The sequence below is a fragment of the Labrus mixtus genome, chromosome 6 (assembly GCF_963584025.1).
Source record: "Labrus mixtus chromosome 6, fLabMix1.1, whole genome shotgun sequence".
Classification (NCBI taxonomy): Eukaryota; Metazoa; Chordata; class Actinopteri; order Labriformes; family Labridae; genus Labrus; species Labrus mixtus.
In genome coordinates this window covers 12,022,185-12,036,493 of record NC_083617.1, presented here as the reverse complement: position 1 = coordinate 12,036,493, position 14,309 = coordinate 12,022,185, and the positions used below count along the sequence as shown (strand labels likewise).

The window sequence follows — 14,309 nt, the reverse complement described above, 5'->3', positions numbered from 1 at the left end:
CCACTTTAAATTGCAACTGCTATTGGATTTTATTCGTCTAGTGACATCATTTTTGTCAAGGTTTGTGCAGTGCATCCTGAAACAGCCAATAGAAATGTACAATGTCCTTCGACAGGTTTTGCAGACACATGTTGTGTTCAGTATTGACTGATTTATATTATTGAACCAAAAGCTGTATGGCATGCACAGACAAACAAACACACACACACACACACACACACACACACACACACACACACACACACACACACACACACACACACAGAGGCACAGATGTGATCACACATACATTTGCGCATGTCACTGAGACTGAAATGTTCTGGGAGTTGTCTCAAGGGCCTGGCAGGGCAACACAAGGCAGCCATGTTTTCCAAGAACACAGAAGGCAGAAGATCTGAGGGAAGAGCATAGCCAGCCCTGATATGTCAGCTGGATCAGATGCCAAGAGATGTCATAAAAAAAAATTCCCTCCTAGTGTGAAAGTATACACATGGAAGTCGTGCACAGAGAGCTCATTGGCCATGCAACACATACACACTTAACAAAGTAGAACACATTATCAGACACAAAAAATGTGTCGCTTTACATCCCTCCACCTGTAAAAGGATCTTCTGCACTAAGAAGTATTCATTGGTGATGATCAATTTTCTATTTTTCAGATGTAGTGAAGCTGTCAAGTTTATCCATTGTACCAGACAACTACACAGCTAGTGGGTGATAGCATTATTATTAGAGGATTATTATGAAAGGAGGCAGTCATGGGCATGAGGTCCGGGGCTTAATTAATTAAAGTGTGATGGTTTTTTTTAGTGTCTGTACTTGAATGAATGAATGTCTGCTTCCCCCCATTAAAGCCAAGAGAATCTGTGCTCCTCGTTTGAAGTGTTGCTGTAATACTGTGGCACACAGCAATGCATGCTGCTTTCCCACCTGGGATGCTTGACTCTTAAACAATTTGTATCAATCAAATGTTTTAATCAGTTAAGTATTGAAATTAAATTTAAGCCTCGTAGAAAAGAGAAGTAATTACAGTTGGAAAAAAAACAATACAATATTTTTTGCCATGACGTAAAAAGGTCATAAGAAGTGACAGACATTTGGCTGTTTTTCAGAACTACACAGTCATTGTCTAGGAAAAAAAAAGAGAATGAAAAATATCCCCAAAATACATCCCCAATGCTCGACAAGCTGCCAGGACATCATTGAAGTTCATTAAGATCCATAAAGTGAAGTATACCATTAACCTGCTATCAGACAAAGCTGCAGCTTTTATGTGATTTTAGTAGAACATTTTGCTGCCTATGTTTTCTATGATATTTAGTTCCATCATTAATTTTCCCAAAGACAACATGTAAACTAAAAATGACTGGAAACCAGGATAGATCCATGGGAAACACCACATAACAGGATAATATATAAGATCCTCTTTCAGAGAGCTACAGCGTCAACAGCACATATTAGAAGCCAAAGCAACTCAGGTTAAATAGGGCTACATGTTTTTAAATCATATCAATGACATCACATTGAATTTTTAACATTTCTTTCAAAATCATACTAACAAGCATGAAATAGCAATTGTATTAGCAATTGATCCAATTACTAATCTGTGCCCATGTCTGTCTGTCTGTCTGTTTGTCTTTATCTATCAATCTTCCTGACCCTATCTGACATTTTATTTTATCTCCGTCTTGCATGGTATGAAACACATGTGATTTATTTATCCGTCAAACTTGTCTTGCAAAGGTAACACAGTTTGAAGCCAATTCCATTTTGTGCAAATGAATTACGGTTGCAATATTGGGTAGAGGGGAGTTCAGTTCTGGTTATAATTTTAAAAAACTGGGTTTGAAATGTAACTCTGTGACCACTTTAGTCACTTTACTTTACTTAATGAGCTTGTATTGTAGCATATTGTGAGAATTTAAGCTTGTAGCAAGTCAAATACCCTCGCGCCAACAGTCCTCCAAGTTAGTTATTGGAGACTAAGCGACGATGACAGCGCACAGTTGAATACAGTAACCAAAGAGCTGTTTGAGGGGCACTAAAATAAAACAACAACAAAGTAGGAGGGAAATAAGGGAGGAGGTTTTTATATTAATTCAATTCTTTCTTTTGTCCTTTTTTCTACAGAAACTACAAGAAACAGATCATTCAATATTTCTTACATGTTCATACTTTTCTGCTTGTTGGTTCAATTGAGTTCTGAACATCTTACACAAATATCAGGACCTTAGTGAAGATATCCATCCCAACTGCCTCTGACCATCTGTCTCCTATTTCTGCTTCCATTTGGCATTCTTGGACTTTCAATACTTTGCCTGTGGTCATTCAGGGACATGTTGAAAGTCCTCAAATGAGTTATTTGGAAGGTGCCTCTTACACATACACTAAAAATGGAACTTGCGCTGTTTAATCTCAACATAATTCCAATTTATTAACAGACTGGAAATATCAAAATGTTCAGGTGTAAGATGGTAAAGATCTGTCTTTGTCTCTGTCTTCAATTTAAGGTTAGCAAGGACAGAGGGGTTACAAAGACAAAGATGTGTTTGTAATTATAGTTAGAAACTCAACACTGGCAAAATAGATCTTAAAAACTTCCCGTGTTAATATATGATTACATAACCCAAGTTTACAGAGCTATATCTCCCAAAGTGGTGAACAGAAAAACAAGAATAACCACAGTTCTTGTGGCCTCATTTCATGTGTTGCATGCATCATTCCTTTTGTTGCCCATAAACATATCGCTCTAAATTAATCCCAATTCCGCTGAATGACTGTGCCTCATAATGCCAACCTTCTCTCTCTGTTTCAATCTCTCACTGTCTTTCTCTGTGAGTAAGCTGGCACTATGAGACACAGAGCAAACAAGGACAACAGCAACAATGATCAATACTTCACACACTCTCTCCTATCTCTGCAAACCCTCACCGCCTACACATGGTAAAATGCCACCAGCGTGAATATTCAGGATCTAAAGCTCTTGAAGTCGGGAAGCTCTCTGGCTTCATGTTGTGAGGAAGAGAGGCAAGTCATTTCCCAAAAGAGTAAGGAAGAGACGGCAAGAGTCTCTCTCTCTCTCTCTCTCTTTCTCTCTGTCCCCCACCCTCCACCCACCCATCCAGAGTTGTCTGACTGCGTCTTTGCAGCCTCTTCACAGATAAGAGTGAGTGTTTTGGCTGCACAGTGTGAATCATTGAATAATGATGGCACAGGGCTCAGTACATATAAAGTGACTAACAAAAGCTCCGTATATAAGCACATACTGAGCTTCGGCACACGGCTCTAAGCACTTCAAAGACTATCAGGGAGGGCACTCGGAGTGCAATCAGAATGTTGTGAAGCACTGTTTGCAGGGGGGGGAAAAAAAACATTTTCAAACTGGGTTTGTAAATCAATGCTAGCCTCTTGGATTTCTCTTTAGCCGTTGTTAAGTGCACCATAAAGTCTCTTATTTACCAGGCTGTTTCTAAGAAAAGAGAGGGGATAAAAGGATTGGTTGTTAGATTGGTTCAATATTGAGCACACCAAGAAGGTCAAGCATTTTAAAGAGGAAATTTCAGGAACTTTATTGTCTCTCCTCAGGTGGCTCATTTTAATGTGACCTTTATTAGTTACTCCAGCAAGAAATAAAGGTTATTTTATATTTTCCTGCCTTGGGGCATATCGTAAGAAGTAGAGGTGTCGATTAGGTTTTAGGTGTGTGCTGTATATCAGAAGCAACATAGCCATTAGGTTTTCATCAAAAGTGCCTTAAACCTGCATTCTTTCCAAAGCCAGTAGGGGGTGACAAAAAAAAGTCCACTTGTAAAAGAGCCAATGGGTTTATTGTCTCAACCCCTTGTTTCAAGTCACCTTCAATACAATATGTACAGTACTGTATATAACAAACCAGTGGTTTACGTCATAGAGGCTCTGTAAACCTCTCAGAAACAGTCCGTGTTTTTTTTACAACAAAAGTAAACTGTGATTTAGTTCATGTGGATCAGTGTCTCAAAGAGTGTCCACCTCTATTTTCCACTTTATCGCTGATAATTATTTTAAAAGCTCTTAGTTTCTTACAGTTAGTTTCAGCCATTTTAGTGCCCTAGGCGAGATTTGGATCTGTTATAACAACAGGGATGCAATGTTTATTATTCTTTCGGCGGCGCCCCTCCAGCATGTGCCGCTCTAGGAGACCGCCTATATGGCCTATGCCAAGAGCCGGCCCTACAGTTGGTTTACTGTGGTGTGTCAATGGGGCAGCTTTATGAGATAACTGAGGATGCTCAGTACACTGATATTGCTCTAAATCTCTATGACCTTGATATTTGAAATGAGCATGTTGTTGATTGTGCATCACAGCCTACAGTCAGCCTATAATAGTTTCATTCTTTAATGAGTCGTACGTTTCTGTTATTGGCCTAGATTTACCTTGCATAAGCAAATGTACATGAGCTGAATGTGTTCTTTAAACAGTAAAATGCAGATCATCATTACCTAGATGTGCTTCAAACCCCTTTGGACAGTGGGATGTTTGTTAGAGAGCGAAGGACCTATCAAGATAATGAGGAATAAGCTTGGCATGATGCAGATGCCCACTAACAAAATGGAACTTGAAAGGGTTTTCCTGTTAAGTTGAAACAGAAGGAAGCTCATCCTCTTTTATCATCCTATTTTAGTAAGAAATCTATCTTTGGTTTTTATAAGTACTCAATCAAATGTCATATCTTGTCACTTATTCAAAGTCTCATCCAGCATTCACTCCAGTGTATGTCCATCAGTGCAGATGTAAAAAAAAAAAAAAAAAACTGCACTTAAATTAAAAGCTCTACTTTTCTACTTTCCTTCCTCCCCCTTTCTCTCTCTGTTCGTCTCGTTACCTGGCCTGTGATGGGTGAACGCTCCTGCATCAGATTTGCAGAGAGAGAATGCTATTACCTTGATATATTACCTTATATCTGAGGACAAGTGTGTCTACATGAGCAGAAGGGATATAACTCCCAATTCTGCATCATCCATCACAGAAGAACGCCACTGCATCCACAGACACTCACTCAGGAACACAGAAGATATTCACGTCATTGCATGCCCCACAAAGCACACAGCGATTACCAGTCACACTGCAACCAGAGCATACACACTCTGACAGAATTCAGAGATGTACCCACACAAGCACACACAGACACATATTATAAAAGCTTCTGAACCCAGAATGTGGGGATTATTAAACATATAAAAAAATTAAAAAAAAGCAAAACATCAAAATAGGTGACTCCCAGCTCAAGTCTGGCTGCCTGCGGTGCGAGAGCAGCCTAAATAGAACCTGCGGCTATGTAGCATGACAGCCTGACTAGATAAAACAGTCTTTGCAGTAGCTTGATCTCATTTCCCTTCAAACTGCAGTCATCTGTTTGGTGAATGAGGCAGAACCTGTGGCGGAGGCTGAGCGATAGTATTTCACATTTAGTTTGCCCTCAAAAACCAGCAGTGGTTTACAAAAAAAATTAATAAATACAGCTCGCTGAGCGGATTCAAGGTCAGCAACTTTTAATAGGATCAATATTATGACAACAAAACCACTCAGCGATCTATGCTGAAGCTTCAGTAAAGCTTATAGTGAAGTGCTTTGTTAACAACAAATGACTCACGTCTACTGCCGACCGACTGATGCATTTGTATACCAAGCAAATCCAAAAGCACAGTGTTCTCTATGGGGGATAAGTATAAGAGATAATGCAGCTAAAGCATACTGTTAATCATTTCTTAAATACCTGCAACTCCAATTTGATGATTGCATGTTATTAGAAACATTATTTTACCTGTTTAATTGTCCTTAATAGACATGCTCGTGTCTAACTCTTCACTCCTGTGTCTGTATACAGTGATGACATATTCAAATGATGAAGATCCTCTCCAGTGGTGACCTAGATTAGGCTGAGGTGAAGGAATGCCAACACTTGATGAACTAAAGCACCTTTTTTCAAAACAGCCATAATTAGATAATCACTTATTTTATAAACTCTAAATCTCTGTGGACTGACTTCTGTTCATCTGTAAAATGATAAAGCCCTCCTACAATTACCATTAAGTATGAAGGGGTCAGCAGCTCATTCAAACAAACCGAAGTAATGCTGAGCCAAGGAATTTGTCTACAGTACCTTTGGTAGAAGAAAGCAGTTTGCAAGGACATGATGGAGCTTTTGTATTCACCGCATATCTTTTACTGGATCAGTCACACAGTTCAAAGTAAGAAAACATGTCTAGCAAAGTAAAGATTGTCGAACATCCCCTGTCCCCCACTTACCTGCACTCACACTACTACCGGGCCTGAGCACGGCCATGGACTGTATGATAGCCGCACAGTGAATTGTCTCTACTCTACTCTGACAACAGAGAACAACACAGAGAACACAACTGCAACTTTACTGACCTTGTGGCTTTTATTTTATTTTATTTTTTTCTGATACGGCCCTCTTACAATCCTGGATTTTTTGATTATGCAAGATGGGGATTGATTACAAAATGTTCATGTTGCATTCATGTGCTTGAGCTCGTGCATAAGCAATCCAAACCAATCCTCTAACCATGCCAGTGCCAAGGAAGTGTACGGTACAGAGCACACACACTAGTAAAACAAAGAGGGCTTTTGGGTTCAAAAGTGCTTGGGCACAGAACGGATTGCGTAGTGCGAGTGCGCCCTTATATATGGACCAATATGGTGTTAGAAAAAATTTAAAGAGCAGCCATTTTCCTCTCATCTCATACTCGGGGTGTAAAGCTTAGTCAAATCAAACAGGGAATCTTAAAAAATGTAAAGTTTTCTGTACTTTCTCCTTTTACCACTTCAGCAACTGAAAAGACAATGGAGCGAAACTATCTGGAGAAATATAGAACATTAAACAAGTTAAAACAACATATTTGTGAATAAGCTAGCTACAGACAACAGCTAACATTAGCATTTACATCCTTGCTAATATTACCTTTGATAGTGGTATATGATAATAGGTGTACATTCCTATCTAACATTAGCGAGGCATCCTCCCTCTAACAATTACGTTATCAAGAAACTGTAAGCTATCTGACTATCTAACGTTAGCTCTTGTCTTAATCCAGAATGTCCTCAAGCAGCCTACAGTATGTTGTTTGCCTTGTAATGCAGCTAACAACCACATGGATTTTCACTAGCCACTGTCACTTCTTTTTCAGATACATTGGGAAGTGATGAGATGATAACTGTTGTCAGATATTTATTTCCCACAACCTGGAGCATATATATAAGCATTTCAACCTTTAACCCTGAATACTAGGTCAGAGAAAAATGCTCTCTTGTGAAAAGGTGAGTAACTTGTATATTACATAAATGACTAGGTTCACTGATTGGCTGGACAATTTAATCTGTATATGCTTATACCATATGGCATAATAACAAAATAACCCTCACTTATTATTTTAAAAAGAATCAACATAAAAACATATTTTGGATGGATTTTTTTGAATATTGTACATGCAGATGAATAAATGTACGATTTACAATAAAATATTTGATGTGATTCAGATTGAAGTCACATTTTCAAGCAAAAATAAGTGAATTTAGAAGAAAATTAGAAGAGAATATTGTTTTTTTCCCACTTAAGTCAAGTTCCTACTGTCAGTGGGAATTGGCACACTAGTCTGTCTTAGAATAAAATATTTTCATGAACAACAAAATACTGCAAAACCTGTGACTGTAAAACAAAACAACAAAACTGTCCAAGAAAGAGAAAATACTGGTATACCCTAAACATAATAGCTTGACAACCGGCTTATGTTATCCAACAAGACATTGTTGGGTTGCCAGATAATTTCAAACAGAGCCAGTCAGACACTTGAGCCTGCACCTGTGCAGCACTGCACCACTTGGGCATTCAAAACAGAATTACCCTGCAGAAAGGTGGGGGAACTTATTGAGCTCATGCTGACAGGGTTGTTGAATGGATGCCATGAATCTTAAGTCTCCGAGTTACCACAGCAACACAGTCTGTGACCACTATCACAAGGACATCTTTGGCAGCTCGCCATCACTCATTTATAAGAGAGAAGAAAGAAAGTGGTTGTGAGGGAAGCCGGGGGGGGCATAAGGTGGTAGAGCTAGAGAGAGAGAGAAAGATAGATAGATTATTAGTAGACAGGATATAAAGGACAGGACGTTTGCTTTCCTGTTCCTTCGTTCTATCAAATAAGGTTTATGTTTGTTAAAGTTTAAGTTTTGTAACTACATTTAAGACATTTTATAAGTGGTATAATGTTATCTTTGGCTGTTGCAAAGTTAAGTTGATTTTCATTTTAGGCCCTGAGTATATAACCTGTTTTTATTATTATTATTTTTATCATTATGATTATGTTTAGATTAAACTCCTGCCTATTATCACTCGGCAATGTAATTTAAAGTTAATCTGCCAAATTATCCTCGATTAACAATCAAATCTTTTGTTGCCTAAATCTAATTTCCCACCTGTAAATGGAATAACTACATGTTCCCTTATATCTCATGACCAATCCAGAACACAAACATATTGAATACAAACATACATGAAAAAAATTAAAGGAATCTTTTAATTTAACAAAATGGAAAAAACTATTATATCTATATCTTGCCTCCAAAATTACCCCAACCATTTATCAATCATCACGTTGTTGGGCAATTCAGTGTGAGCAATCTATTGAAAAGACACAAAGCTAAATGTTTCAGCAATTCTTATCACATCTGGCTCCAACCAGAGGGACTTGGAATTAGATAAAGTTACATTAGATCATTTAGAATAAACTAAATTACCATTGCACAGACTAAAATTATTGGAAAACAACATGGAGTTAAGCATCTACAAAATGCAAGCAGGAGTAAAGAACATATTGACAGTATATATATATATATATACAGTATATAAGAATAAATCACATGGGGTATATGCAATCAAAGCAATGTAAACAGAGGAACGAGGGCTCCAAAGGTAGAGCTATCAGGGTTACATGGGGTTTAGTCTGTACACAATCGATGAGCGAAATGCAAAGGGCAAAAAAAAGAAACCCTCTCCTGGCCTTGGCAACAGAAGGTCGCACTGTTTTCTCTTCTCACCTTTAATTCCATGAACAACCCAGATTTATAATCTCCCTGATTTTGAATGAATTTCTCAAACTCTCATGCCTTGAGTTTATTTATTTTTGCATAAGGCTGTTTATTTCATATCTTCATTGTCTCTTTGATACTTTGCATCCAACTCTTTACTTTTCAAATGCCAGGGCTCTTCCTCTAAGAAGGAGCCGGGACAACAGTCTGTTTCACAGCAGGCAAGGATCATCGAACACCGGGAACAGATGCCCAGGTGACAACACTGCCTGGAGTGAAGGCAATTACTCCATCCAAACTGAAGCTTCATTTCTATATGCTGTGAGGCAAAATCTGCAAAACAGTGATTAGTCACTGAAACAACATCTGCAACTTAGAGCTATATGGAAGCCTTGCTTACGGTTGCATTCATCAATTTGGTGTAGAATAAAGCTCCACAAAACCTACCTAGGCCATTTTCCCCAATGCAATATGCAGTTAAAATGATGGAGGGTTGTGTTGTATAAAAGTTAGATTAAAAAACACAATTGATAACTAAAATCTTGAGCGTGATCAGGGATCAAGTTAAAACAACATATTCTGAGCTTTTTAAGTTACCTTTAGATGACAGCTAATGTTAGCATTCTACTAGTTCTTAGGTAATAATGTTTTATAGACATGAAAGGCCTTGATTTTAAGAGAACAGTAAACAACTGTAAGCCAACTAACAAAACTGCGCTAGCTCGAAATATTTTTGCTTGGAATGGTTAGTGGCTTGTAAATTAAAAAATATACAGTTTTACTTTGAACCATGACCATTTTTTCTTGCTTTATCTGTGGCTGATCACTCAAGAAGTGTTGAAATTGTAAGGTTTCTTAGATTCCTGATAGTTAAATTATTTGCAAACCTGCCACTAAAAACAGCAACAAGAGCTTCTCAGCATTTAAGCTTCCCAACTAGAACGTGGCGTCAGAAGAACATTGCAGCAGAATGAATATGGATCATTGAGCCATCAGTCAAATAGAGCATGTGTTTCTTGGGAGGTCACTTTTCAGGAAGTTCTTCCACACGTGTTACCTCTGTCTTGTTTGTTCTTCCTTATATGTCATTTGTGATAACATCACATTACAGAAAGTACACTATGACAGAACCTGAAGAGCCAAACTTCAGCGTCTTTCTCTTCCAGCCATGCTGCAAAGATCTACGAGTTATTTAAGATGAGAATTATTCCTCCTCTCCCTTCTCACACCTAATATCATTAATGTCTTTTATAATGCACCAGTTGGTGCAGCTCTGCTTTGTCGATAATTTTCTTGATGGTGGACTGTGATAAGAAAAACCTGATGCCACTTCGAAACCCTCATGCTCACAGCAGCAGTATTACCATCATAAGCAAGCTGTGATGGACAGTGACGGACAGATGGCTTTCTTACTACAGACTTTGGCTTATTGAGATAATTACAAATGGATGTTGTCAACCATGATGTTTCTCCTCGGCTTTGAAATGCTCCTCGATGTGAGACTGAGAGCCTGTTAATGGCTTGATCGGATTTAGGTCTGATCTGCTAATGGATGAAAGTGAGGCTGATGTTTACAGACAAACAAGGCGATCTTTGATTCCCCATGTGGTGTTATTGACTCAGGGTTACCTAAGTGGCTTGTTTGGTTGTTTTATGCGGACACGTATAGCCTCTTTTTACTTCTAAGCAATACATATAAGAGTGTCTGAAAAGAAAATAATGTAAATAATGCATTAAATGACTCAATAGTTTCGACCCAGTGTACTTTAATCAAAATGAATTATGGATTGTCCATTTCCTTTAAAGCTGCTCTGGAGAATTTCCTTGTAAACAAACAAGCAGACCTGAACTTGCAGTGGTTCTCACCAAAACACATGAGGTCCAACTAATGGGAATTGAATTCATTGTATTTCTCATATTACAAAGCAAAGCCAATTTAAAAAGTTTCTGTTCACTCACAACCAAAAAAAAAAAAGATCTTCATCTTTTTGGACAAAGTAGCACGTCTCATCTTCTACGATGATCCTGTCCTGTACATGTAAGTAGGGTTTTCTTTAAAAAATCTTTAGCAGAAAATGTTATCAAGTATTTGTATTTTTGCGTAAATGAAAGCCTTTTTGGCATCAGGTTGATATTTGTCACGTCTGACATCGACCATAGCAGCATATATAGGCATTAAAAATGACTACAGAGATAGAGTCAGTCTCCTTGTTTGTCCTTTTTGCTTTTGTAGGTCATATATAGATAGAGTGGTTTCAGTATTATTTCCAGACTTTTGTAAACGGATGAAAACCCCTCACCAGAGCCTTAAGTATTTTTAAACCCAGCAATATTTTCATCCATGTTTTTATGAGCTGGTCTCATTTTGTTATTTTAAGAGGACGTTAAAGGACATGGAAGCAGGTACATCTGGCTGTAGATGTTCTACCTGATACATGCTTGTGGGAGATCTTGACAAATATTTGCTGGTTTGATTTGTTATTTCATGTCTTTTTGGCTGCTCATTATTTGTCAGAAATTGTGTTTACTGAGCTGCTGCCTGTTTTGGCCAGGATACTCTGGTTAAATAAAGGTAAAAAAAAAAAATAACTATCAGTCTTCTTCTTCACTGCTCATCATGGTATGCTTCACTACCTGTAGCTCAGTGGCAAGGTAAAATACAGTTTGCAGTTCTGTGTTTAACATCAAAGGAAAGCTTTGATATAGCAACATAAATGGTTTATAGACTCATTGTCATTGAGTCTACTGTCATAGAACACTATATTTACATTATTTAAAAAGATCAATGTGAAACGATCGGTTATAAAAATGTCACTGCCGTGACTTAATGAAGCAAAATTAATTGCATTCTATAATCGTATATCGTTAACATGCACTAAATGATTTGCGGCAGTCGTATCTACAAACAGTGAAAGCGCAGGCTGATAATGAAATGCTATAAATGATCATCAGACTCATAAAAACATCAGTATCCTTTAAAAGAAGTGCTCCCTCAACCCCTTTTCAACTGTGGAGCCGGAGCTGGAGGCTGGGGCTGCACCCAATGATTTCTGTAACTCATCAAAACATACAATATCAAAAGAACACCACGTTCAGACAGAACACATCCCGGTGTGCTGAGGGGAGCATGTGAACGGGGTTTCCACTTCCCTTTCAAGCTTTTTTTTTTAACAGATTACTTTTAGAGAGTATGGCCTAGTTCAACACCATACATTTGTTCAAGCAATGACCGTCTGAAAGTGTGCATGGTTATCCCAGTTTTTCATGATTCATTGCATCTCAGCCCTCTACATGACAGCCGACATATGAGTGGGTCCCTTTGAAAAGCTATTAACACTTCAGACACAAGCGCGATGAGCAGGTTCGTTTTGACAATACTGAGACCTGAGACAAGTCTGAAACCTATAACTCACCTCCCCCACTGTTACCCAGACTCTGGACAGACTCTTTTTTTAAAGATAAAATAATCAATATAAATGTAAAAGAGGTCACAATCTTGTGAAGTGGCACTAGACATCTATCACAGTCTGTTTTTACTGCAAGACTTCAGCCAGGATGGATATTACCCAGACATGACAGCTATCATTTGTGAAAGGTACTGTAGTCCCTGTTGTTTAAATCCCTATTCTCATTCTAACGTCACACTCTCCCTATTCCTATTCTACAAATATAGTGCAAAAGAGATGCATTGAAGATACAGTTGCTATATGACGTAGTTCAAACATCATATTTATCCAGAGCGTAATTTCAGCGGCTTGTTCGTATTCCTCTTGAATGAAAAACAGAAGAAGAGACCAATCACAGCCCAGTGAGTGGTACCTTTGTCTTATTAGCTGTAGGAAATATTCACATTAATGCTGGAGTGAGCAGGAAAACATCTGTTTACAGCCTTTTTGATGTTTCTCTTAAGCTAATTCATCCATGGCCTTGCTCTACCAGAGGCTCGTAGTTTATCTTTTTCACTAACTTAAGTTATATTTCAGGGAAACTAATGCAATCATTCCTCTGAAAAAACCTTTATTTGACAGCATCATTAAATTCCTTACATTATCTTAAAGGTATAAAGTGTCTTTCATATTGAATTTCTTGCTGGAAGTCAAAGTCATTGGTAAAGGATGCAAAGGAGCAGAAGTTAGAGCAGTGTTTCCTGGTTTGATGGACAGATCTGGACAGAGATTATTTAATTTTGAGTTTTGCCAGATGGTTGCCAACAGACACTTGCACCACAATGCCCCTTTCTCTCAGTGTTTTCATCAACTTTTACAGCTTTTTGGAACACGTGACCTCATTCCCCCCTCACATCCCCAGAGAATCAGTGTCCCCAGCGTATGGCAGCAGAAAGATGTTCAATATTTCCCCAGACTCCCCAACATCTCCGTCCCTAAGGGCCAGGCAGCTAACAGAGTGAAAGAGACAAGCATAGAATCATGGATAAGAGGTAGTCAGCCAGCTATGCCTGCTTCCTGGGAAGGAACAGGAGCATTTATCCTCCTTTGACATTTCTGCAGCGCTTGTTGCAAATTTTAGAGCAGTTAGCCATATCATAATTTATCAGTGGTATAAAATACAGTCTCACATAACTTCTGATGGATTGTAACGTATTCTTGTGTTCTGATGCTAATTAAAGCTCCATGTAATGATATAAATAGTAGCTTTACATTTTGACCATTGCTATCTTAGACATTTCATCACACCCAACAGAATATCTTATTCTTATCAGTGGTGTAAGAGAGGGTTTACTGCCACACATTTGTAACCCTGCAGAAAGAGATCGTTTTTCTTCATTTAATTTATGATAATAAGAAAAATGTAAAATCAGCTAAAAAACTGTGATCTGCACTGGCGCACTTGTTTGTTGTAGAACCATTTTCTGACATCTGCCCAAAGTGTTGCTATTGAGCCAAATATGTTACACTTTACAGAAAGTTCTACTACAAAAAGAAATATATGACAATTCAAATTATGAAGTTATTCATATTAAAACTGCATTGTTCAGTAGCAATCTTCTAAAGTTGGTGAGAAAATAAAGCAGCTAGTAATAAGCACAATATTCCTTGGTCAGAGACCAAAAAGAAAATGCACTTACTATAATGAGTGTGACCCATGTGATTGATGACCCATAAGTACTAATATAGAGCAGTTTCTGCCTAATATGTAAATTAAAAGGATTAGCTAAAAAATGCACCATCTTTCTTTTGTTTACATTGACATTAGGGCTGTTGCG

The 14,309-nt window shown here is 38.1% G+C and overlaps 1 protein-coding gene across 2 annotated transcripts in view; it reads right to left on the bottom strand.

Moving 5' to 3' along the window:
* rgs7a (regulator of G protein signaling 7a) overlaps positions 1-14,309 on the bottom strand; it is a 56,772-nt gene that overhangs the window by 26,168 nt on the left and 16,295 nt on the right. The window lies entirely within an intron of this gene.